Source organism: Salmo salar, chromosome 01, assembly GCF_965601325.2.
Source record: "Salmo salar chromosome 01, fSalSal1, whole genome shotgun sequence".
Taxonomy (NCBI): Eukaryota; Metazoa; Chordata; class Actinopteri; order Salmoniformes; family Salmonidae; genus Salmo; species Salmo salar.
In genome coordinates, this window is record NC_138291.1 from 54806775 (window position 1) to 54832092 (window position 25318).

The 25318-nt window shown below is 42.6% G+C and overlaps 1 protein-coding gene across 1 annotated transcript in view; it reads left to right on the plus strand.

Moving 5' to 3' along the window:
- Nucleotides 1–1400: 1400 nt before the first annotated feature.
- The window catches only part of LOC106604920 (heparan sulfate glucosamine 3-O-sulfotransferase 1), a 68465-nt gene continuing 44547 nt past the window's right edge, over nt 1401–25318 (plus strand). Inside the window, exon 1 of the mRNA XM_014200059.3 lies at nt 1401–1713. The gene's annotated coding sequence lies outside the window, so the exon portion shown is untranslated. The remainder of the gene's footprint in view (nt 1714–25318) is intronic.

The following is a 25318-nucleotide window of genomic DNA, read 5'->3' on the forward strand; positions in this document are numbered from 1 at the left end:
TGTTGATGGAGCGTGGAATTCGCATATTGACTGCGCAAATCTCCACCAGAGCTGAGACGCCTCCAATGTCGGTTTAGAGAATTTGGCCGTACGTCCAACCGGCCTCACAACCGCAGACCACGTGTATGGTATCATATGGGCAAGCGGTTTGCTGATGTTAACGTTGTGAACAGAGCGTCCCATGGTGGCGGTGGGGTTTTGGTATGGGCAGGCATAAACTACGGACAACAAACACAATTTCATTTTATCAGTGGCAATTTGAATGCAAAGAGGTATTGTGATGAGATCCTGAGGCCCATTGTCGTGCCATTCATCCGCCGCAATCACCTCATGTTGCAGCATGATAATGCACGGCCCCATGTCGCAAGGATCTGTACACAATTCCTGGAAGCTGAAAATGTCCCAGTTCTTCCATGGTCTGCGTGCTCACCAGGCATGTCACCCATTGAGCATGTTTGGTATGTTCTGGATGGACGTGTACGACAGCGTGTTCCAGTTCCCACTAATATCCAGCAACTTCGCACAACCATTGAAGAGGAGTTAGACTCCACAGGCCACAATCAACAGCCTGATCAACTCTATGTGAAGGAGATGTGTCATGCATCATGAGGCAAATTGTGGTCACACCAGATACTGACTGGTTTTCTGATCCACATCCCTACCTTTTTTAAAGATACATCTGACCAACAGAAGCATACCTGTATTCTCATTCATGTGAAATCCATAGATTTGGGCCTAATGAATTGATTTCAATTGACTGATTTCCTTATATGAACATTAACTCAGTCAAATCTTTGAAATTGTTTCATGTTGTACTTATATTTTTTGTTCAGTATAGATGTTATATGAAAGTAAAGGGCTTTATATTTCTATAACCATGTCACAATTGAGAATCGATTCATGTTTAGATGGAGTATTTGGCTGTTTTGGCTGCCAGCGCCAGTCTACCTCTGAAAATAACATACTGTATAAGGTCCTTGGACTTTAAAGAGTAACGGTAACATTAGGCTCCTTAAGAGTACATATTGGGCTACGCTTTGGCTAGAGTGAAAAATGTAGCCTAAAATCTGTAGATTCTCATTATTAAGTAGCCTACAATAATATATGAGTTCACATTCAGAGCTCCTAATAGTAGACTAAACGGTTTACATTTATGAAGATAGAGGAATGGCTGGTGGAAGGAGCTATAGGAGGACGGGCTCATTGTAATGGCTGGAATGGAGTTAATGGAATGTATCAAACATATGGAAACGACATGTTTGACTCCACCCCAATATTACATTCCAGCCATTACGATGAGCCCGTCCTCCTATAGCTCACCATACCAGCCTCCTCTGAAAGATATCAACTTTGAATTGGTAGGCTACAACAGCGATTTACCTGGTCACCTGACAAGACTCCTCCTTCCACAGTGCTACTCAAGGCAGCGCTAGGCACAAATCTTAGCACGTTCCCGATAGAGTGGTGTGTTTGTGGCTGCTAAACAGAGGGGATGTAGTCAAACCAAGCTCTGAAAAAAAAATCTGGGCTCTGTTTGCACCATGTCTGGCTTCAAATCAATTAGTGATAAGAGTGGCTGATGCTCCGGGTGCGCTTCAATAAGAGATTCGACTGCTGGGCTTAAAAGTGCGATCCTTTGGTTCATCTGCGACTGAACTCAAGCCAGACCGATGACTCCCGGAGATTCCATAACTATCACCGACCTCATGCAAGGTAACCAGATTTTGTCTCCCAGGACGTAGTCTACTTCTCCGTACATTGTAGTCGAATATCTTTCTCTTCATTTGCGACGCTGTCTTATTGCTCTGTGATTGCATTCTGAAATAGTGTTTTTTCTTGTTTTTGGATCAGCCAGGAGAAGTTCCAGCTCAATGTATGTCCGAGTTATTTGTGAAATATGTAAAGTCATATTCTGGTAATCTACCATTGTTTCTCGTTGGACAATTCGAATGGCTTTCGATACTTTACCAATCTAACCTTATATTGAAACCAGAAATGTTATCTTCTATCATGTTCAAAGATAAGAACATGTTTGCACACTTAATATTCCATATAAATTATATTAATAGGAAAGCTCCACATAATTTATGCACATCAACTATTTTATATCCATGCCTAATTCTCTATTTATTTAATCCCAGCCTTTCTGGAGTGCACATACACTGTATCATAGGCTAACTTTAATCATAGACATTGGATATTGGCTCCATGGAAATGATTTAATACATGCTGACGTAAACTGAGGCCTTTTTTCATTTGCGTCTTAAAAAACAATGTAGTTCAACTTTGAAGACCCCAGATCTGATTTTGCACTGCCGCTGATTTTTCACTTACATCGATAATGAGGCATTACGTGGTAAATAGTCATGTCTGTATCAGCGATTTGAGCCTTGAATCACAGAAATCTATCAGCAATTTTTCTGGGGCAGAAGTAATTCTCATTCCCCCGAGAGGGGGGCCTCTTGGGTTCTCAATTGCAACCTGGGCTCAGGGGTCAACGTAACATATTCAAATCGCATTTCTATCCCTCCATTGTTTATGATATAGTTATTCGTTTGATATGTATTTATTGTCCTGAAATTCGTGTGATACATTACATGGCCAAAAGTATGGGGCCAACTGCTCGTCGAACATCTCATTACAAAAATCATGGGCATTAATATGGATTTGGTCCCCTCACCCCCTTTGCTCCTATAACAGGAACCACTAGATGTTGGAACATTGCTGCGGGGACATGCTTCCATTAAGCCACACGCATTAGTGAGGTCGGGCACTGATATTGGGCGATTAGACCTGGCTTGCAGTCTGCGTTCCAATTGATACCTAAGGTGTTACATGGGGTGGAAGTCAGGGCTCTGTGCAGGCCAGTCAAGTTCTTCCACACCGATCTCAACAAACCATTTCTGTTTGGACCTCGCTTTGTGCAGGGGGGCATTGTCATGCTGAAACAGGAAAGGGCCTTCCCTAAACTGTTGCCCTAAAGTTGGAACCACAGAATCATCTAGAATGTCATTGTATGCTCTAGCGTTATTTTGCGTCACTGGAACTAAATGGCCTAGGCCGAACCATGAAAAACAGCCCCAGGTCATTATTCCTCCTCCACCAAACTTTACAGTTGGCACTATGCATTTGGGCAGACAGCGTTCTCATGACATCCGCCGGACTGCCAGATTTTGGAGCATGATTTATCACTCCAGAGAACCCGTTTCCACTGCTCCAGAGTCCAATGGCGGCGAGCTTTACACCACTCCAGCCAACACTTGGCATTGCGCATGGTAATCTTAGGCTTATGTGCAGCCATGTGGTGCATGTTATGAATTCCAATTCATAAAATATGTTAAACATTTGCATTAACGTATGATATGTTACAAATTCCAATTTGTTGTAGCTGACGTTAGCTAGGTGGTTATCATTAGCTAAGCTAGGGTTTAGGGTTAGTGGCAGTGTAAGCCGGTCTGTGAAAGTAAGCTGGTCCGGTACCACGTACTGACAAAATAAAGAGTGGAGGTACGCCATACTGGTTCAAACATGAGCCAACACAATATATGAAACTAAATACCAAGAAAACTGTATGCTATTACACTATTATTTGTCATTACTGCATGTCAGTTGCATGAAAAATGAGCGAATGGACTTGAAAACGGGTGGTATACGCTCCAAAATTATGTGTGGATCAACGAGAACACTGACATTTTTTACCAGAGATGAGGCAGAGATGAGCGGCTGAGACCGACGTGCGTAGACACAGGCTACACTCGCTGAATGTCATTAGACTTTTTGGTGTTTTGTAACCATTGGCAATTTTAGCATATAAAACTTGGTGGGGCAAACTCACCAATGTTTTGGATGCATTCCACCGAAGCCACTACACAGCACTAAACAATACATTATCTGTACTTATAATAGTGCCGGAGGAGATGGCTGCCGTTTTACAGTCCCGTAATCAATTGTGCTATTGTTATTTGTAACTTATTTTGTACGTAATGTTTCTGCCACCGTCTCTTATGACCGAAAAGAGATTCTACATATCAGGACAGCGATTACTCACCCCATACTGGAAAAACGTTTTTTTGCTTTAATGAGTCGGCTGCGAAGGATTTACTCCAGACACCTGACAAGGCCCTCATCCCCGTCAGTCGCAGGAGAAAGAGACAGAGATATCGGGGACATTGTAAGGATCCGACGGCGAATGGGTAATCTGTCTTTACCATCGGTCCTATTAGCCAACGTACAATCATTGGATAATAAAATAGACAAACTACCAGCACGTATATCCTACCATTGGGACATTAAACTGTAATATCTTATGTTTCAGCAGGTCATGGCTGAACGATAAAACAAATAACATACAGTTTGCGGGTTTTATGCTTTTTCAAAAAGAACACCAGTCTCTAAGACAGCTGGTGCACAAAATTTAACCTCTTGGGGCTAGGTGGGACGCTAGCGTGCCACCTGTGGTGCACTCCATCAACAGCAGGTGCATTTCAAGAGCGGCAAATTTGAATCCAAATAAATGTCAAAATTCAAATTTTTCAAAAATACAACTATGTTACACCATTTGAAAGATAAACATCTCCTTAATCTAACCACGTTTTACGATTTCAAAAAGGTTTTACGGCGAAAGCATAAATTTAGAGTATGTTAGGACAGTACATTTACAAGAGTTGTGTGTAATGTTTTGTCAAGTCAAAGACAGGGTCACCAAAACCATAAAACCAGCTAAAATGATACACTAACCTTTTACAATCTCCATCAGATGACACTCCTAGGACATTATGTTAGACAATGCATGCATTTTTAGTTCTATCAAGTTCATATTTATATACAAAAACAGCGTTTTACTATGGCATTGATGTTGAGGAAATCGTTTCCCTCCAATAACCGGCAGTCAAGTCAGCGTCACAAATTAAATAATTAAAATTAGAAAACATTGGTAAAATATTATATTGTCATTTAAAGAATTATAGATTTACATCTTTTGAACGCAATCAACTTGCCAGATTTAAAAATAACCTTACTGGGAAATCACACTTTGCAATAATCTGAGCACTGTGCCCAGAAAAATACGCGTTGCGATACAGACTAGACGTCATGTTGGGGAGATCTAAAATCGAAAATACTATGTAAATAATCCATTACCTTTGATTCTCTTCATCAGATGTCACTTCCAGGTATCACAGGTCCATAACGAATGTAGTTTTGTTCAAAAAAGCTCATCATTTATGTCCAAAAATCTCCGTCTCGTTAGCACATGATGTAAGCCAGCCGGACTTCTCGTCATGAACGAGGGGAAAAAATATATTTCCGTTCGTTCAAACATGTCAAACGTTGTATAGCATAAATCATTAGGGCCTTTTTTAACCAGAACATGAATAATATTCAAGGTGGACGAATGCATAGCCTTTTATAACGTATTGGAACGAGGGTACCCAACATGAAGTAGCGCGCCAGGTGTCTAATGGGACATCACCGTTCCATGGCTCTTGTTCGGTCAGATCTCCCTCCAGAAGACTCAAAACACTTTGTAAAGGCTGGTGACATCTAGTGGAAGCAATAGGAAGTGCCAAAATATTCCTAAACCCCTGTGTTTTTCAATGGGATAGGTTTAAAATCAATACAACACATCAGGTATCCACTTCCTGTCAGAAAATGTCTCAGGGTTTTGCCTGCCAAATGAGTTCTGTTATACTCACAGACACCATTCAAACAGTTTTGGAAACTTTAGAGTGTTTTCTATCCATATATAATAAGTATATGCATATTCTAGTTACTGGGTAGGATTAGTAACCAGATTAAATCGGGTACATTTTTTTTATCCAGACGTGCAAATGCTGCCCCCTAGACCCAACAGGTTAAGGAAGTGTGGAGGTTTTGCTCACCCGAGGTAGAGTATCTCATGATAAGCTGTAGACCACACTATTAACCCAGAGTTTTCATCTATATTCTTCGTAGCTGTCTATTTACCACCACAAACCGATGCTGGCACTAAGACCATACTCAACAAGCTCTATGCGCCCATAAGAAAACAGTAAAACACTTATCCAGAAGCAGGCACTCCTAGTGGCTGGGGACAATAATGCAGGGAAACTTAAATCCGTTTCACCTCATTTCTACCAGCATGTTAAATGTGCAACCAGAGGGAAAAAAACTCTAGACCACCTTTACTCCACACACAGAGACGCGTACAAAGCTCTCCCCCATTTGGCAAATCTGACCATAACTCTATCCTCCCGATTCCTGCTTACTAGCAAAAACTAAAGCAGGAAGCACCAGTGATTCGGTCAATAAAAAAAAGTGGTCAGATGAAGTAGATGCTAAGCTACAGGACTGTTTTGCTAGCACAGACTGGAATATGTTTTGGAATTTTTCCAATTGCATTGAGTACACCACATCAGTCACTGGCTTTGTTAATAAATTCATCGACGACGTCGTCCGCACAGTGACTATACGTACATACCAGAAGCCATGGATTACAGGCAGCATCCGCACTGAGCTAAAGGCTTGAGCTGCAGCTTTCAAGGAGCGGGACTCTAACCCAGAAGCTTATAAGGGCTTGCAAACCATTACACACTACGAAGGGAAGCACAGCCGAGAGCTGCCCAGTGACCCAAACCTACCAGACGAGCTAAATTACTTCAATGCTCGCTTCGAGGAAAGTAACACTGAAACATGCATGAGAGCATCAGCTGTTCCGGACAACTGTGTGATCACACGTAGCCGATGTAAGACCTTTTAAACGGGTCAAAATTCACAAGGCCACAGGGCCAGACGGATTACCTGCACGTGTACTCTTAGCATGCGCTGACCAACTGGCAAGTGTCTTCACTGACATTTTCAACCTGTCCCTGACTGAGTGAGAATGCTATTCATTGAATACAACTGTGTTTAACACCATAGTTCCCTCAATGCTCATCATTAAGGACCCTGTGACTAAACACCTCCCTCTGCAACTGGATCCTGGACTTCCTGATGGGCCACCCCCAGGTGGTAAGGGCAGGTACCAACACATCTGCCACACTGATCCTGTTCACGGGGGCCCCTCGGGTGCTCTGTCCCCTCCTGTACTCCCTGTTCACTCATGACTGCATGGCCAGGCACGACTCCAACACCATCAAGTTTGCCGCTGACACAACAGTGGTAAGCCTGATCGCCAACAACGATGAGACACCATGTAGGGAGGAGGTCAGAGACCTGGTCATGTGGTGTCAGGACTACAACCTCTCCCTCAACGTGATCAAGACAAAGGAGATGATTGTGGACTACAGGAAAAGGAGGACCAACCACACCCCCATTCTCATCGACGGGGCTGTAGTGGAGCAGGTTGAGAGCTTGATGTGGACACCAAGGAACTTCAACAACAAACTATCATGATACAAACTTACCAAGACAGTTGTGCAGAGGGCACGACAAAGCCTTTCCCCCCTCAGGAGACTGAAAAGATTTGCCATGGGTCCTCAGATCCTCAAAAGGTTCTACAGCTGCACCATCGAGAGCATCCTGACTGGTTGCATCATTGCCTGGTATGGCAACTTCTAGGCCTCCGACCACAAGGCACTACAGAGCATAGTGCTTACGGCCCAGTAAATCACTGGGGCCAAGCTTCCTGCTATCCAGGACCTCTATACCAGGCGGTATCAGAGGAAGGCCCAAAAAGACTCCAGGTCACCCTAGTCAGACTGTTCTCTCTGCTAGCGGTACTGGAACGCCAAGTCTAGGTCCAAAAGGCTTCTTAACAGCTTCTAGGCATAAGTCTCCTGAACAGCTAATCAAATGGCTACCCAGACTATTTCCATTGCCCCCCCCCCCCCCCACACCTCTTTTAAGCCTCTGCTACTCTCTGTTAAATATCTATTCATAGTCACTTTTATGACTCTACCTACATGTGCAAATTACCTCAACTAACCAGTGCCCCCGCACATTGACTATGTTCCGGTACCAGCTGCATATAGCCCCACTTATTTTACTTCTGCTCTTTAATTATTTGTTTTTAATTTTAACTTCGTTTTTTACTTAACTAACAATGCAGTTAAGAAAAATAAGTGTTAAGTGCTTGTAAGTAAGCACCTGTTGTATTCGGCGCATGTAACAAATACAATTTGAATTGACTATAACTGTGACACACGTTGCCCCCAAACTGTTAGGGCCTACATGAAGCTGTCCCAATAGCAGAGCTTTCCTTTCAGCACCATAGAGGGATTCCTTACCAATTCTGACTTCTTGTGGATTTGTTTACAGTAAGTCGATAAGAACCGCATTCTTTCAATAATAACGAATGCCAAAATATGAGAGAGGGACTCGGTTAGCCCACCATTTGAAGTATTTTATTAGGCCTATGTGGTCTAAAAAGGAAAATACAATCATGAGGATCCACTTTTATATACACTACTGTTCAAAAGTTTGGGGTCACTTGTTTTGTTTTGTCCTTGTTTTTGAAAGAAAAGCAAAAAATGTTGTCCATTAAAATAACATCAAATTGATCAGAAATACAGTGTAGACATTGTTAATGTTGTAAATGACTGTTGTAGCTGGAAATGGCAGATTTTTTATGGAATATCTACATAGGCGTAGAGGCCCATTATCAGCAACCATCACTCCTGCGTTCCAATGGCACGTTGTGTTAGCTAATCCAAGTTTATTATTTTAAAAGGCTAATTGGTCATTAGAAACCCCTTTTGCAATTATGTTAGCACAGCTGAAAATTGTTGTCCTGATTTAAAGAAGCAATATAACTGGCCGCCTTTAGACTAGTTGAGTATCTGGAGCATCAGCATTTGTGGGTTTGATTACAGGCTCAAAATGGCCAGAAACAAAGAACTTTCTTCTGAAACTCATCAGTCTATTCTTGTTCGGAGAAATGAAGGCTATTCCATGCGAGAGATTGCCAAGAAACTGACGACCTCGTGCAACGCTGTGTACTACTCCCTTCACAGAACAGGGCAAACTGGCTCTAAGCAGAATAGAAAGAGGAGTGGGAGGCCCCGGTGCACAACTGAGCAAGAGGACAAGTACATTAGATTGTCTAGTTTGAGAAACAGACGCCTCACAAGTCCTCAACTGGCAGCTTCATTAAATAGTACCTGCAAAACACCAGTCTCAACGTCAACAGTGAAGCAGCGACTCTGGGATGCTGGCCTTCTAGGCAAAGTTCCTCTGGCCAGTGTCTGTGTTCTTTTGACCATCTTAATCTTTTCTTCTTATTGGCCAGTCTGAGATGGCTTTTTCTCTACAACTCTGCCTAGAAGGCCAGCATCCCGGAGTCGGCTCTTCACTGTTGACGTTGAGACTACTGTATTGCGGGTACTATTTAATGATGCTGCCAGACAGCGCATTGCACAAACAAAACAACCCTCGCTATATTAACTGGAATAACATGGGTCCATTAGTGAACTTTTTGTCGACAACAAATATTTGCATGGGAAGAGACTCTCTGGCAATCATGTTTACAGAACAACATTTATATAGTATCTCCTCCTCCCTACAACAAAATCATTCCAAGATTGTGTCAAATGATGATTAAGATGCTGAGATACCTACAGTAGTGTATATAAGCAATAGGCCTATAACAATTGATGTACAAACTATGGCATAAGGGAACGATGAGCGGATGAGAGGCAATCCGTAATTTCGATTAAGACATTGAGCGAGCTAAGATGGACTTAGTCAATATAACTATTAGTTCAGCACCTTTTGAAATATATAGTGGCAGAATTCAGAACATGGGCCTTCTTACAGTATTCTCCCTGTACACCAAGTCAGGACCATAGGATAAATAAAGGGGGCATATAAGCAGACACAGCTTTTACAATATTCAATGATGACATTTCTATAGAACAGGCTATAGGCTACATGTGCACCACCACGTCAGAACAGTAGGCTAAGTTCTGAGGGGGGAGGGGACCAACTTATTAGGGTGACACACATGGGCTACTAACAGCTTACTACACAACATACACGTAGTATTACTTTCTTAGCTACAGTATACATATCTCCCTGGCATAGTACATAATTTATGCAGCAGCATACTAGACATTTTTGGACTCACCTTGTTGTGCTGTGCTCAATTGAACAGGAATGTGGTGCGGCGGTCCTTGTGTGCAAATGTTGTCATCAGGGGGCCTCCCGAGTGTTGCAGTGGTCTAAGGCACTGCATCGCAGTGCTAGCTGTGCAACTAGAGATCCTGGTTCGAGTCCAGGCTCTGTCGCAGCCTGCCACGACTGTAAGACCCATGGGGCGGTGCACAATTGGCCCAGCGTCCTCAAGGGTTAGGGGAGGGTTTGGCCAGCAGGGATGTTCTTGTGCCATCGTGCACTCCTGTGACGGGCCTGGCGCAATGCACGCTGACACGGTCGCCAGGTGTTGTCGGAGGAAACACCCAATGGTGCAGCTGGCTTCCGGGTTAAGCAGGCATTGTGGCTGGGTTGTGTTTCGGACGGCTCTCGACTTTCGCCTCTCCCGAGTCCGAACGGGAGTTACAGCGATGGAACAAGACTGCAACTACCAATTGGATACCACATAAATTGGGGAGAAAAAGGGGTAAAAAAACAATTACTATTTGGTTATCAGAATCTGGCGTTCTCTGGAATTATGGTGCTTTCAAGACAACTGGGAACTTGGGAAAAAACAAGGTCCAATCAAGACGTCAGTGATCTTAAGGTTTGGAGCTATAGAAAGAGGTCCGAGTTCAAAACGTATTTCCCCAGTCGTCGCTCGTTTTTTTTCCCCCCAGGGTTCCCAGTTGTCTTGAACTCACTGAAGTCTGCGATTTCCCCAGTTCTGAGTTTCCAGTTGTATTGAACACAGCAGAAGTCATGCTGGATTGACAGCATGGCCAGGATATTCAACCTTTTCTGGCCCAGGGTGACTGTGTGTGAGAGAATGTTTATCCTTTTAAGCTTGGAAAAAAGACCTGTTCAGGCAGATGTTTTAAATCCTTAAACCCAAACTTCACACCCTTTCCACCGAATAGCAGGCAGGGGAAGCAAAATAGTGATTGCTTTGCAACGCTTGCAGTGATTGCTTTGCAACGCTTGCAGTGATTGCTTTGCAACGCTTGAATTTGCGATTTCCAACTTGTTGTGTAATGTTAAAGTCCAATCGCCGATGAACACCGATACTGTTTATCTATAATTTCTCTTAATATGACAAGGATTTGCAAGGAGATTGTCCACTTGATTCATGATGATGACTGCTTGTCTAGCTTGATAGCTAAGATTTTGAAAGTATGATGTTTACATGATCAGTCCAATCAAACCTACGGTAGATATGTGATTTGACATTTATCTGTGGCCAATGACCTTGAACCTTCTTGGATGGGCACTTCTAATGTAAATCTATGGCAGCACCCAAGGGAGCTTGAACTGCCTAGCTCTCCCTGTAGATTCTGCGGTGACGTAGTGTCCCCATGAGTGACGGAACACTGTTTTTATATTGTTTGCCAACTGATATGTGACTGGAATTAATGCCAAAATAACATGTAAAACAGGCAACAACAAAATAATTATGCGTTGCCACCGTTCGTAATAGATCTATCTTTACATTAATCAAATGGCAGGTGCACAGTGCATTGTTTGGATGCTGGAATTATTTTGTGAGTTGACGAACGTGCAAAAGTAGGCTTTTGATTGGCCGTGTCCGAAATCTTTCTTGCCTACTACTTAGTAAAACTGTGTACTAATCATACTACAGTTGAAGTTGAAAGTTTACATACGCTTAGGTTGGAGTTATTGAAACTCATTTTTCAACCACTCCACAAACTTCTTGTTAACAAAATATAGTTTTGGCAAGTCGGTTAGGACATCCTGCTTTGTGCATGACACAAGTAATTTTTCCAGCAATTGTTTACAGGCAGATTATTTCACTAATTCACAATTCCAGTGGATCAGAAGTTTACATACACGAAGTTGACTGTGCCTTTTTAAATAGCTTGGAAAATTCTTAAATGATGTCATGACTTTAGAAGCTTCTGATAGGCTAATTGACATCATTTGAGTTAATTGGAGGTGTACCTGTGGATGTATTTCAAGACCTACCTTCAAACTCAGTGCCTCCTTGCTTGACATCATGGGAAAATCAAAATAAATCAGCCAAGACCTCGGAAAACAAATTGTAGACCTCCATTTGTCTGGTTCATCCTTGGGAGCAATTTTCAAACGCCTGAGGGTACCACGTTCATCTGTATAAAAACAAATTGTATGCAAGTATTAACACCATGGGACCACACAGCCGTCATACCGCTCAGGAAGGAGACGCGTTCTGTCTTCTAGAGATGAACGTACTTTGGTGCGAAAAGTGCAAATCAATCCCAGAACAACAGAAATTGACCTTGTGAAGACGCTGGAGGAAACGGGTACAAAAGTATCTATATCCACAGTAAAATGAGTCCTATATCGACATAACCTGAAAGGCCGCTCAGAAAGGAAGAAGCCACTGCTCCAAAACTGCCATAAAAAAGCCACACTATGGTTTGCAACTGCACATGGGGACAAAGATCGTACTTTTTGGAGAAATGTGGTCTGGTCTGATGAAACAAAAATAGAACTGTTTGCCCATAATGACCATTGTTATGTTTGGAGGAAAAAGGTGGAGGCTTGTGAGCCGAAGAACACCATCCCAACCGTGAAGCACGGGGGTGGCAGCATCATGTTGTGGGGTGCTTTGCTGCAGGAGGGACCTGTGCACTTCACAAAATAGATGGCATCATGAGGCAGGACAGTTGTGGATATATTGAAGCAACATCTCAAGACATCAGTCAGGAAGTTAAAGCTTGGTCGCAAATGGGTCTTCCAAATGGTCAATGACCCCCAAGCATACTTCCAAAGTTGTGGAAAATGGCTTAAGGACAGCAAAGTCAAGGTATTGGAGTGGCCATCACAAACCCCTGACCTCAATCCTATGGAAAATGTGGACAGAACTGAAAAAGTGTGTGCGAGCAAGGAGGCCTACAAACCTGACTCAGTTACACCAGCTCTGTCAGGAGGAATGGGCCAAAATTCACCCAACTTATTGTGGAAGGCTACCCGAAACGTTTGACCCAAGTTAAAATGTTTAAAGACAATGCTACCAAATACTAATTGAGTGTGTGCACACTTCTGACCCACTGGGAATGTGATGAAAGAAATAAAAGCTGAAATAAATCATTCTCTCTACTATTATTCTGACATTTCACATTCTTAAAATAAAGTGGTGATCCTAAGACAGGGAATTTTTACTACGATTAAATGTCAGGAATTGTGAAACTGAGTTTACATACACCTTAGCCAAATACATTTAAACTTCTGACTTAAACTGTATGTGGAAACCTGCTTCTCCAAGAGAAATCCATGATCACGCTTGTAAGCGATGTCATGCACAGAAACAAAACATCAGTACTAACGGTCGTCCCGTGCCGAACTGAGCATGTGTAGGCCGTCAAATCAAAGGCAATCCTTCGATATGAAGTTGTCTTTGACCAAAATGACTTTGTCACAAGGTTGGAGTAACATGTTCAGCTACTTAAACCATTGGCTCGAATCTAGGTTGTGCCTTTAGATTTAGGGAAAATTTAACAACTAATTTGTTTACTTCTCTCATTGACTTTTCATACCCCACTTCCTGGTCTGGTATGTGGAGTCTGATTCATAGGCATTCCCGGAAGTCTCGTAATGTTGGGTCTCTGGGTTTAGAAACTCTCTCTGACGATTCTCTTCCTCAATAGTGTGCAGCGAATTCTACTAAATGAAAAGCCGAAATGAGTATGACATCCTGGAATTTAAATCCCCCATGCAATGTTTTCAATTGTATTTTTAAATCATCACTGTATGTCTTATAAACACTTTTTTTTTATTTTCATGAAAAAAAAAAAAAAACTCATTTCCCTGAGCGTGCTTTTGTCATTGAAATGTTCAGTCTCATCATGTGGGCATGTTGATGCAAATGTTTATGTATTTACATACACAGCCCTGATTGTCTATACTCTAGAACCTCTTCCATTTTTACTGGATCATGTACTGGTGGAGGAGAGGCAGGTTTGCTGAAAGACAAATTCCAGAAAAATTGGTTAGAGAACATTTATTCATTCGTGTCCTATAGCTTGTTGTTGACTGTTCATGCAGCACAAGTCAAATTAAAAGGTAATATATTAACTTAAATGTCAAATCTTTACTACTACACCTATAGAGATCCTATGTAAGTTAATAGGAATTCTATATGTAATTCTGTGATATGGGTCCATGAAATGTTTTCATGCAAGCGTGTGCACACATGGAAGGCCCCATACCCAGAAGAAATCTATTCTCCCCCCCCCCCCCCCCCCTGGTTAAAGTTAGGTTTCGGGAAAGCGGTTAGGGAAAGGGTTAAGACCAATTTTATACCCTACGGAAGGGGACCCTACGGCGCATAGTGCCGTGATGTAATATCGTTTTTAGTCACAAAAGGGCCGTGCGTCTCCTTGTAATACGTTCTGGCATTTGAATCGGATTTATTTTTATTTTGTTTTCTACCTGGAAAGTGAGTTTTGCAACAGAAGTCCCACATTTTATGTTTACATTGCATATTTTCCGGTATCTCTTCTGGTATAAACACGCAAACAATGTGGGACATGCTACTACTTGCAAGCTTTATTTCAAGATTTGCTATGAGCGCACTTATGTCTGTGTACAGTTTTGAGGAGCGGCTACGCGAGTTTGTAGGATTAAACAATACCTTGGATGTGGTTGTATTCGGACAAGCACGCAAAAGACAACAGCTGATATTATGACATTTGAACACCCATAGTGAGATCAAGGAAATATTGAGAAAGATTCGGGACTGATATGTTCGCATTCTGAAAAGGGTGAAGGAGATGATAGGGATGCCGCTGGTGTGAGTCCCGCAGATTTTTTCCGACAACTTGATTGGCTTCGTGTTTACGTGAAACATCGTCAGACACCAATATGCCAGATACAGTATGTACTCTTTTCATGCAGCCAAGTTCGTGTGTGTGATAAGTAGACCTAGTTAGAACATGTGAAATCAGTTGTTTTCTGGATGAAAGAAATTGTGAGTGGGAAAATTCAGTGCCTATATTTATCATAATGATTAGCAGGGCTAGTTCAAACATCTGAAAACTGTGTGCAAGTGGAGGCTGCTGAGGGGAGGATGGCTCATAATAATAATAGCTGGAACGGAGCAAATAGAAGGGCATTAAACCATGTTTGCTGTATTTGATACTATTCCGCTCCAGCCATTAACACAAGCCCCAATTAAGGTGACACCAACCACCTGTAGTGTGTGCTAATTAGATTGTGATGTTTACGAAATCAGTTATTTTGAGTAAGCATTTTAACTTAAAGGAGCCCATGGATATGGTGTAAGATTGCTTGCAATGTATTCGCCATCTGTAGGTGGGGGGGGGTTGTGGTTTTTGGACAGCCCAGAGACGGAGCTGAGCGGCGAGGGCCCGTCTACTGGTGGTTCATTATTTTCCCCGGCCTGGTTCAGCACCTCCCCGGACCCTCTCCCCAACACCCAAGCCCTTCTCACCAACACCCAACGCACCGTCCAGGCGCACCCTTGCTCTCTGCCCTGCAACTTCATCAACCTCCGCCCCATCTCCCAGACCCAGCTCCAGTGGCTGAAAGAGGAAGACAGTTGAGAATCCTTTGGTGTGACTGTAATTATGGTAGTCTTGTGATTTTTTTTTTTTAAAGTGTGAATAAGAAAAACAGTAAAATCCAGCTGTCATCAAGGCAAAGGGTGGCTATTTGAGATATATATCTATCAAACTTTTTTGGTTACTACATGATTCCATATGTGTTCCATATTTAATAGTTTTGATTTGTTCACTATTATTCTACGATGTAGAAAATAGTAAAAATAAAGACAAACCCTTAAATGAGAAGGTGTTCTAAATCTTTTGACTGGTAATGGTATATAAAAAATATTGATCCACGGGCATACAAAAGGGAGCTGCCAGTTGCTCATCCCTGGTGTAAAAGCAAGTCTTCATTAAGATCCAACGCTTCAGCCAGATGATACAAAACTGCAATCCAGTCCTGTATGACTTAAAAAGACAGTGTCCATTGACCATTTATTACACTCAAGGTATTGTAATATAACTACTATGAGAGGATTGTTAGTAGCTCCCTGAAACTCTAGCAGGTCAGAGAAGACAAGGCTTCGCCACATGGACAATCACTCAGGACGGAGGGTCGACGGGGCCGTAGGGGGAGGGCTCAGATCATTATCTTCATACTTCACTGATTTACCACGAATGGTTCATTGTTGAATCATTGTCACGTTTATTTGTTTGCTTTCTTTTTTCTATAGTAGCCAAGGACAGGGTAGGCAGAGGGAATGGTAAGTGGGGAGAATAGCTGGAGGGTGACTGATTCAGATGCTGAATTCCAAATCGGATGGGCTAGGGTCTATTTGGAATTCAGTTATTACCAACAATATGTTACTGTGATCTGGCCTACAACACACGAGGGACAGCCTAAAGCCCACTGTGTCAGGATGTCACATTAACACATGGTTGGCCAAATGCAGTCTACAGAGACTTGGCTAATGCACAAGCGAGCAATGCCAAAATAGGTCATTGGAGAAAATACTCCTACCAAATAACCAGCAATGCAGAGAGGGGGATATTGGGAGTGAAGGCATCTCTGGTGTACTCAAATTAATCTCAGGGTTTGAGTGTTTTCCATGTTACTGTATTCCATTTCACTAGATCTAAAGTATGGTAATTTCCATGTAAAAGGACCCATGAGCACCAACATGTGAAGTTAATAGGAGCATGTCAAATTGGGTATCAAATGAAAGCTAAGAGTCCATATTTTTCAGAAATTAAGGCATATATACACTTTTCAACCATTTTTCCATCCAAAAAATTAGGAATAAGCGAAGCCTTTGATTTCTTGTCAAACAGATGGAAAAGGATCTTAAAGTCTGTATTTTTAAAGGTGTTAAAAATACATAAACACAATGTTAAAGACCCCTACCAACTAATATCAACCCTTAAATTTAGTTTGATAATTTTCTGCCTTATAGGGTTTTAATAAACCTTGCCTTGTGCCTTCAAATTCCGTTATCAAAAACCCATGTACATTTTATATATACAAGAGTATGTGGACACCGCTTCAAATTAGTGGATTTGGCTATTTCAGCCTCACCTGTTCCTGAAAGGTGTAAAAAATCAAGCACACTGCCATGCAATCTCCATAGACAAACATTGGCAGTAGAATGGCTTTACCGAAGGGCTCCGTGACTTTCAATGTGGCATTGTCAAAGGATGCCATCTTTCCAACAAGTCAACTGAGTGGTGAAGCTCATAGTGTGTCAAAATAGTCTGTCCTCGGTTGCAACACTCACAGTTCCAACTGCCTCTGGACGCAACGTCAGCATAAGAACTGTTCGTCGGGAGCTTCATTGAAACATCTTAAGGATCTGACCCTTTAAAAAAAAAAAATAAATTTAATTTATTTTTTTATTGCCTAAAATGACATACCTAAATCTAACTGCCTGTAGCAGAATATGCATATTCTTGATACCATTTGAAAGGAAACACTTTGAAGTTTGGAAATGTGAAATTAATGTAGTAGAATATAACAAATTAGATCTGGTAAAAGATAAAAACCACTTTGTACCCTCTTTGAAATGCAAGAGAAAGGCCATAATGTATTATTACAGCCCAGGCGCAATTTAGATTTGGGCCACTAGATGGAAGCAGTGTATGTGCAAAGTTTTAGACTGATCTAATGAACCATTGCATATCTGTTCAAAATGTTGTATCAAGACTACCCAAATGTGCATAATTGGTTTATTAATACATTTTCAAGTTCATAATTGTGCACTCTCCACAAACAATAGCATGGTATTATTTCACTGTAATAGCTACTGTAAATTGGACAGTGCAGTTAGATTAACAACAATTGAAGCTTTCTGCCCATATCAGATATGTCTATGTCCTGTGATTAAAAATAATAAAAAAAATAAAAAATTGTACTTACAACCTCATGCTAATCACATTAGCCTACGTTAGCTCAAACGTCCAGTGGGGGGGACACCGATCCTGTAGAGGCTAAAGTCTGTTAACGTTACTCAAAAGATTAGCACAATTTGCACATAGCATGTTTGCTATCGTAAAGGTGTAAGAAATTATAGCTAGCTAAGTTACTTACTGCAGAGTAGGGCTAGCCATGATCTAACTAGTAATTTACAGTAGGCTGGTAGTTGATTTTAAGGTACAGTTATGATAATGGGGATTTGTAATTGAGATTAGACTAAAATGTGGGTAATTGGATGCTTAGATGCAAAAATAGGACTGTTTATGGTCTTAGGGTCAATTAAACATGAAAAGGGAGGGATATCAGACTTCTGTTCCAAAAGGGCCCAATGGAAGGCCAGGCCTATACTTTAAACTACATATTTTAGTTAGCAGCTGTTAGTATCTAATCTTCTGGATCCCTTAATTATACATTTCCATAGAGATGAGACACATTATTTAATGTGTATTTCAGACATTTCAAGATCCAGAGAAGAGGGTGGTACTATGAAAAGTCAGCATGGTACTACGAAAAGTCAGATCCAAGATGGCGTAGCTGTCGGACGTGTGTTTTCTTTGTCTTGTCCCGTCCCGTGTATATATCGTTTTCTCCGTTTTGTATTTCAATCTCACTTTCCATCTATGGACGGAATATACTCTCCTGCAACCTGCCTTACCCAATGTGGTACGGATCTGCTATTTTTATACTTTAGAACCGGAACCCCCATCAGCAGTTAGCCAGCTAACTAGCTAGTAGTCAGTCACTGCTAGCCGTCCTCACCGTTAACTCTGACATCAGCCAGCCTCAACCCGGTCAATTCCTGCCAGTCTGCACAGCGCGACATGAACCCAGAGCATATTGGACTGCTTTTTCTCTACTACATCCCCAAATTCCTACCGCAAGCTCCGAACCTTTACATCGGCTCATTGCAGCTAGCTAGCTGCTATCCGAGTGCCTACTCCTGGCTAACAGCTGGGCTAGACAATCTGGATCCTTTCTAAAATTATGCGCAGAAATTTTTGCAATCCCTACTACTAGCCTGTCCAACCTCTTTTTCGTATCGTCTGAGATACCCAAAGATTGGAAAGCTGCCGCGGTCATCCCCCTCTTCAAAAGGGGGAGACACTCTAGACCCAAACTGTAATAGACCTATATCCATCCTGCCTTTTTGTAAAATCTTCAAAAGCCAAGTTAACCTGTTGGGTCTAGGGGGCAGCATTTGCACGTCTGGATAAAAAAAATGTACCCGATTTAATCTGGTTACTAATCCTACCCAGTAACTAGAATATGCATATACTTATTATATATGGATAGAAAACACTCTAAAGTTTCCAAAACTGTTTGAATGGTGTCTGTGAGTATAACAGAACTCATTTGGCAGGCAAAACCCTGAGACATTTTCTGACAGGAAGTGGATACCTGATGTGTTGTATTGACTTTAAACCTCTCCCATTGAAAAACACAGGGGTTTAGGAATATTTTGGCACTTCCTATTGCTTCCACTAGATGTCACCAGCCTTTACAAAGTGTTTTGAGTCTTCTGGAGGGAGATCTGACCGAACAAGAGCCATGGAACGGTGATGTCCCATTAGACACCTGGCGCGCTACTTCATGTTGGGTACCCTCGTTCCAATACGTTATAAAAGGCTATGCATTCGTCCACCTTGAATATTATTCATGTTCTGGTTAAAAAAGGCCCTAATGATTTATGCTATACAACGTTTGACATGTTTGAACGAACGGAAATATATTTTTTCCCCTCGTTCATGACGAGAAGTCCGGCTGGCTTACATCATGTGCTAACGAGACGGAGATTTTTGGACATAAATGATGAGCTTTTTTGAACAAAACTACATTCGTTATGGACCTGTGATACCTGGAAGTGACATCTGATGAAGAGAATCAAAGGTAATGGATTATTTACATAGTATTTTCGATTTTAGATCTCCCCAACATGACGTCTAGTCTGTATCGCAACGCGTATTTTTCTGGGCACAGTGCTCAGATTATTGCAAAGTGTGATTTCCCAGTAAGGTTATTTTTAAATCTGGCAAGTTGATTGCGTTCAAAAGATGTAAATCTATAATTCTTTAAATGACAATATAATATTTTACCAATGTTTTCTAATTTTAATTATTTAATTTCTGACGCTGACTTGACTGCCGGTTATTGGAGGGAAACGATTTCCTCAACATCAATGCCATAGTAAAACGCTGTTTTTGTATATAAATATGAACTTGATAGAACTAAAAATGCATGCATTGTCTAACATAATGTCCTAGGAGTGTCATCTGATGGAGATTGTAAAAGGTTAGTGTATCATTTTAGCTGGTTTTATGGTTTTGGTGACCCTGTCTTTGACTTGACAAAACATTACACACAACTCTTGTAAATGTACTGTCCTAACATACTCTAAATTTATGCTTTCGCCGTAAAACCTTTTTGAAATCGTAAAACGTGGTTAGATTAAGGAGATGTTTATCTTTCAAATGGTGTAACATAGTTGTATTTTTGAAAAATTTGAATTTTGACATTTATTTGGATTCAAATTTGCCGCTCTTGAAATGCACCTGCTGTTGATGGAGTGCACCACAGGTGGCACGCTAGCGTCCCACCTAGCCCCAAGAGGTTAACAAACAGATCACCGACCATTTCGAATCCCACAGTACCTTCTCCACATATACAATCTGGTTTCCGAGCTGGTCATGGGTGCACCTCAGCCACGCCCAAGGTCCCGATATCATAACCGCCATCGATAAAAGACAGTACTGTGCAGCCTTCTTCATCAACCTGGCCAAGGCTTTCGACTCTGTCAATCACCGCATTCTTATCGGCAGACTCAACAGCCTTGGTTTCTCAAATCACTGCCTCGCCTGGTTCACCAATTACTTCTCAGACAGAGTTCAGTGTGTCAAATCGGAAGGCCTGTTGTCCGGACCTCTGGCAGTCTCTATGGGGGTGCCGCAGGGTTCAATTTTCGGGCCGACTTCTCTTGCTACTGGTGATTCTCTGATCCACCTCTATGCAGACAACACCATTCTATATACATCTGGCCCTTCTCTGGACACCGTGTTAACAAACTTCCAAACGAGCTTCAATGCATACAACACTCTTTCCGTGGCCTCCAACTGCTTTTAAATGCTAGTAAAACTAAGTGGATGCTCTTCAACCGATTCCTGCCTCCGCCCGCCCAGCATCACTACTTTGGACGGTTCTGACTTAGAATATGTGTACAACTACAAATGCCTAGGTGTCTGGTTAGACTGCAAACTCTCCTTCCAGACTCACATTAAGCATCTCCAATCCAAAATTAAATCTAGAATCGACTTCCTATTTCGTCAACCATTTTGAAAAGAAGGTTGACGACATCCGATCCTCGTTTGCTAAGTCAAACGACACCGCTGGTCCTGCTCACACTGCCCTACCCTGTGCTTTGACCTCTCTCTCCAGATGAAATCTCGCGTCTTGTGACGGCCGGCCACCCAACAACCTGCCCACTTGACCCTATCCCATCCTCTCTTCTCCAGACCATTTCCGGAGACCTTCTCCCCTACCTCACCTCGCTCATCAACTCATCCTTGACCGCTGGCTACGTCCCTTCCGTCTTCAAGAGAGCGAGAGTTGCACCCCTTCTGAAAAAACCTACACTCGATCCCTCCGATGTCAACAACTACAGACCAGTATCCCTTCTTTCCTTTCTCTCAAACTCTTGAACGTGCCGTCCTTGGCCAGCTCTCTTGCTATCTCTCTCAGAATGACCTTCTTGATCCTAATCAGTCAGGTTTCAAGACTGGGCATTCAACTGAGACTGCTCTTCTCTGTGTCACGGAGGCTCTCCGCACTGCTAAAGCTAACTCTCTCTCCTCTGCTCTCATCCTTCTAGACCTATCTGCTGCCTTTGATACTGTGAACCATCAGATCCTCCTCTCCACCCTCTCCGACCTGGGCATCTCCGGCGCGGCCCACGCTTGGATTGCGTCCTACCTGACAGGTCGCTCCTACCAGGTGGCGTGGCGAGAATCTGTCTCCGCACCACGTGCTCTCACCACTGGTGTCCCCCAGGGCTCTGTTCTAGGCCCTCTCCTATTCTCGCTATACACCAAGTCACTTGGCTCTGTCATATCCTCACATGGTCTCTCATATCATTGCTATGCAGATGACACACAATTAATCTTCTCCTTTCCCCCTTCTGACAACCAGGTGGCGAATCGCATCTCTGCATGTCTGGCAGACATCAGTGTGGATGACGGATCACCACCTCAAGCTGAACCTCGGCAAGACGGAGCTGCTCTTCCTCCCGGGGAAGGACTGCCCGTTCCATGATCTCGCCATCACGGTTGACAACTCCCTTGTGTCCTCCTCCCAGAGTGCTAAGAGCCTCGGCGTGACCCTGGACAACACCCTGTCGTTCTCAGCTAACATCAAGGCGGTGACCCGATCCTGTAGGTTCATGCTCTACAACATTCGCAGAGTACGACCCTGCCTCACACAGGAAGCGGCGCAGGTCCTAATCCAGGCACTTGTCATCTCCCGTCTGGATTACTGCAACTCGTTGTTGGCTGGGCTCCCTGCTTGTGCCATTAAACCCCTACAACTCATCCAGAACGCCGCAGCCCGTCTGGTGTTCAACCTTCCCAAGTTCTCTCACGTCACCCCGCTCCTCCGCTCTCTCCACTGGCTTCCAGTCGAAGCTCGCATCCGCTACAAGACCATGGTGCTTGCCTATGGAGCTGTGAGGGGAACGGCACCTCCGTACCTTCAGGCTCTGATCAGGCCCTACACCCAAACAAGGGCACTGCGTTCATCCACCTCTGGCCTGCTCGCCTCCCTACCTCTGAGGAAGCACAGTTCCCGCTCAGCCCAGTCAAAACTGTTCGCTGCTCTGGCACCCCAATGGTGGAACAAGCTCCCTCACGACGCCAGGACAGCGGAGTCAATCACCACCTTCCGGAGATACCTGAAACCCCACCTCTTTAAGGAATACCTGGGATAGGATAAAGTAATCCTTCTAACCCCCCCTTAAAAGATTTAGATGCACTATTGTAAAGTGGTTGTTCCACTGGATATTATAAGGTGAATGCACCAATTTGTAAGTCGCTCTGGATAAGAGCGTCTGCTAAATGACTTAAATGTAAATGTAATGTAAAGCCACCTTCACTCATGCTGCCAAACATACTCTCTTGCAAAACTGACTATCCTACCGATCCTTGACTTCGGCAATGTCATTTACAAAATAGCCTCCAACACTCTACTCAACAAACTGGATGCAGTCTATCACAGTGCCATCCGTTTTGTCACCAAAGCCCCATATACTACCCACCACTGAGACCTGTATGCTCTCGTTGGCTGGCCCTCACTACATATTCGTCGCCAAACCTAATGGCTCCAGGTCATCTATAAGTCTTTGCTAGGTAAAGCCCCGCCTTATCTCAACTCACTGGTCACCATAGCAGCACCCACCCATAGCACGCGCTCCAGCAGGTATATTTCACTGGTCATCCCCCCCAAAGCCAACACTTCCTTTGGCCACATTTTTTTACATTTTTGTCATTTAGCAGACGCTCTTATCCAGAGCGACTTACAGTAGTGAATGCATAAATTTCATACATTTTTTTTTCCTGTCACCTTTCCTTCCAGTTCTCTGCTGCCAATGACTGGAACAAATTGCAAAAACAAACAATGAAATTATTCGTTGGAGTCTTATATCCCCCTGCCGAACTTTAAGCATGAGCTGTCAGAGCAGCTTACCGATGGCTATGTACAGTGACTCTGTAAATAGCACACCCAACTACCTCATCCCCATATTGTTATTTATTTTCTTTTGCACCCCAGTATCTCTACTTGCACGTCGTCATCGTCTGCACATCTATCACTCCAGTATTAAATGCTAAATTGTAATTATTTCGCCTCTATGGCCTATTTATTGCCTTACCTCCCTACTATTCTACATTTGCACACACTGTACATAGATTTTTCTATTGTGTTATTGACTGTACGTTTGTTTATCCCATGTGTAAGTCTGTTGTTTTTTGTCGCACTGCTTTGCTTTATCTTGGCCAGGTCGCAGTTGAAAAATGAGAACTTGTTCTCAACTGGCCTACCTGCTTAAATAAAGGCAAAAAAAAGGCCTTTCAACAGCTCCTGGTATGATGACAATTCATGGCTTGAATTTTCTGTAAGTCAAGATTCAATTTATTGTTTCGCCTGTAGGCATTTTTCTCTGCCCAATACCCCTGAATCTGCCTTCACATCACAGTCAGGTTTTTGTAACTGGAAAAAGGTGCCGTTTTAAAGATTCTGGGTTTAAGCTCCATTTGAAGGCCGAGCATCATATCAATGCTATGTATGCTTGGAATCACCATAAAAGGGCTATTGACAGCAACTCATCAATGTTAGATTCATAAATGAGGACCGGATAAAGAAAGGAGGAAAACTCTACTTATATTCAAACAATTACAGATGTGCTCCTATTAACTGCCACTCAACATATAGTGCAGAGGAGGTCATTGAGAGTCTGACTCTCACAACCAGGGTAATTTTTTTGACAATATTAGAAGAAATAGCAAAGCATGACCCTCTCATAGAGAAAAGGATGAATGCATGTGGCAATGCTACAGTGGCTTGCAAAAGTATTCACCCCCCCCCTTGGCTTTTTTCAATTTTGTTGCCTTACAACCTGGAATAATTAATAACAATTGTTTGTTTTGAGTTCCAATAACTCAGATCTTTAATTGATTTCAAATTGCTGAATGTTAACTTGCTGAACACTGACAGCTGTAGCCTACTAGTTGCCCCACATTAGCTAAACAATTGTATACTGTAACTTACAACACTGCACTGTATATGCGTGCATTACTAGCACAGATGTAAACATAATGTTAGGCTAAATTGGGAACCGATCTCATCTGATTTAACTGTCTGTTAATGGAGCCTAAGGTCTAACGTTAACTTACACAGCAACTCAACTTTCGTAAAAGTTGTACAGGAAACATAAACCTGAAAACGTACTTCAAATATGATGCTTTTTCCAATTGCGAAAAGAGCTTGTGGAAATGTTTTCTTCTGTATGTTCTTATTCTTCTGTATCTCGCAACCACCGTTAATATTCTCTCGTCCTCACTTTGAAAAATGCGCCGCCGAATGTCAAAATAAATGTTTCTTTCAACGAGGTGAAATGAGATGTCAATCAGCATCAAACTGCCAGTAGCGAAATACATTTTGGGTTGGCACCCGGGGTGGCCAATCAGATGTCAGGGGTGTCCAGTGCCACCTCAGACACCCCTCTGGCTCCGCCCCTGCCTCCAGAGCCCTGACCTCA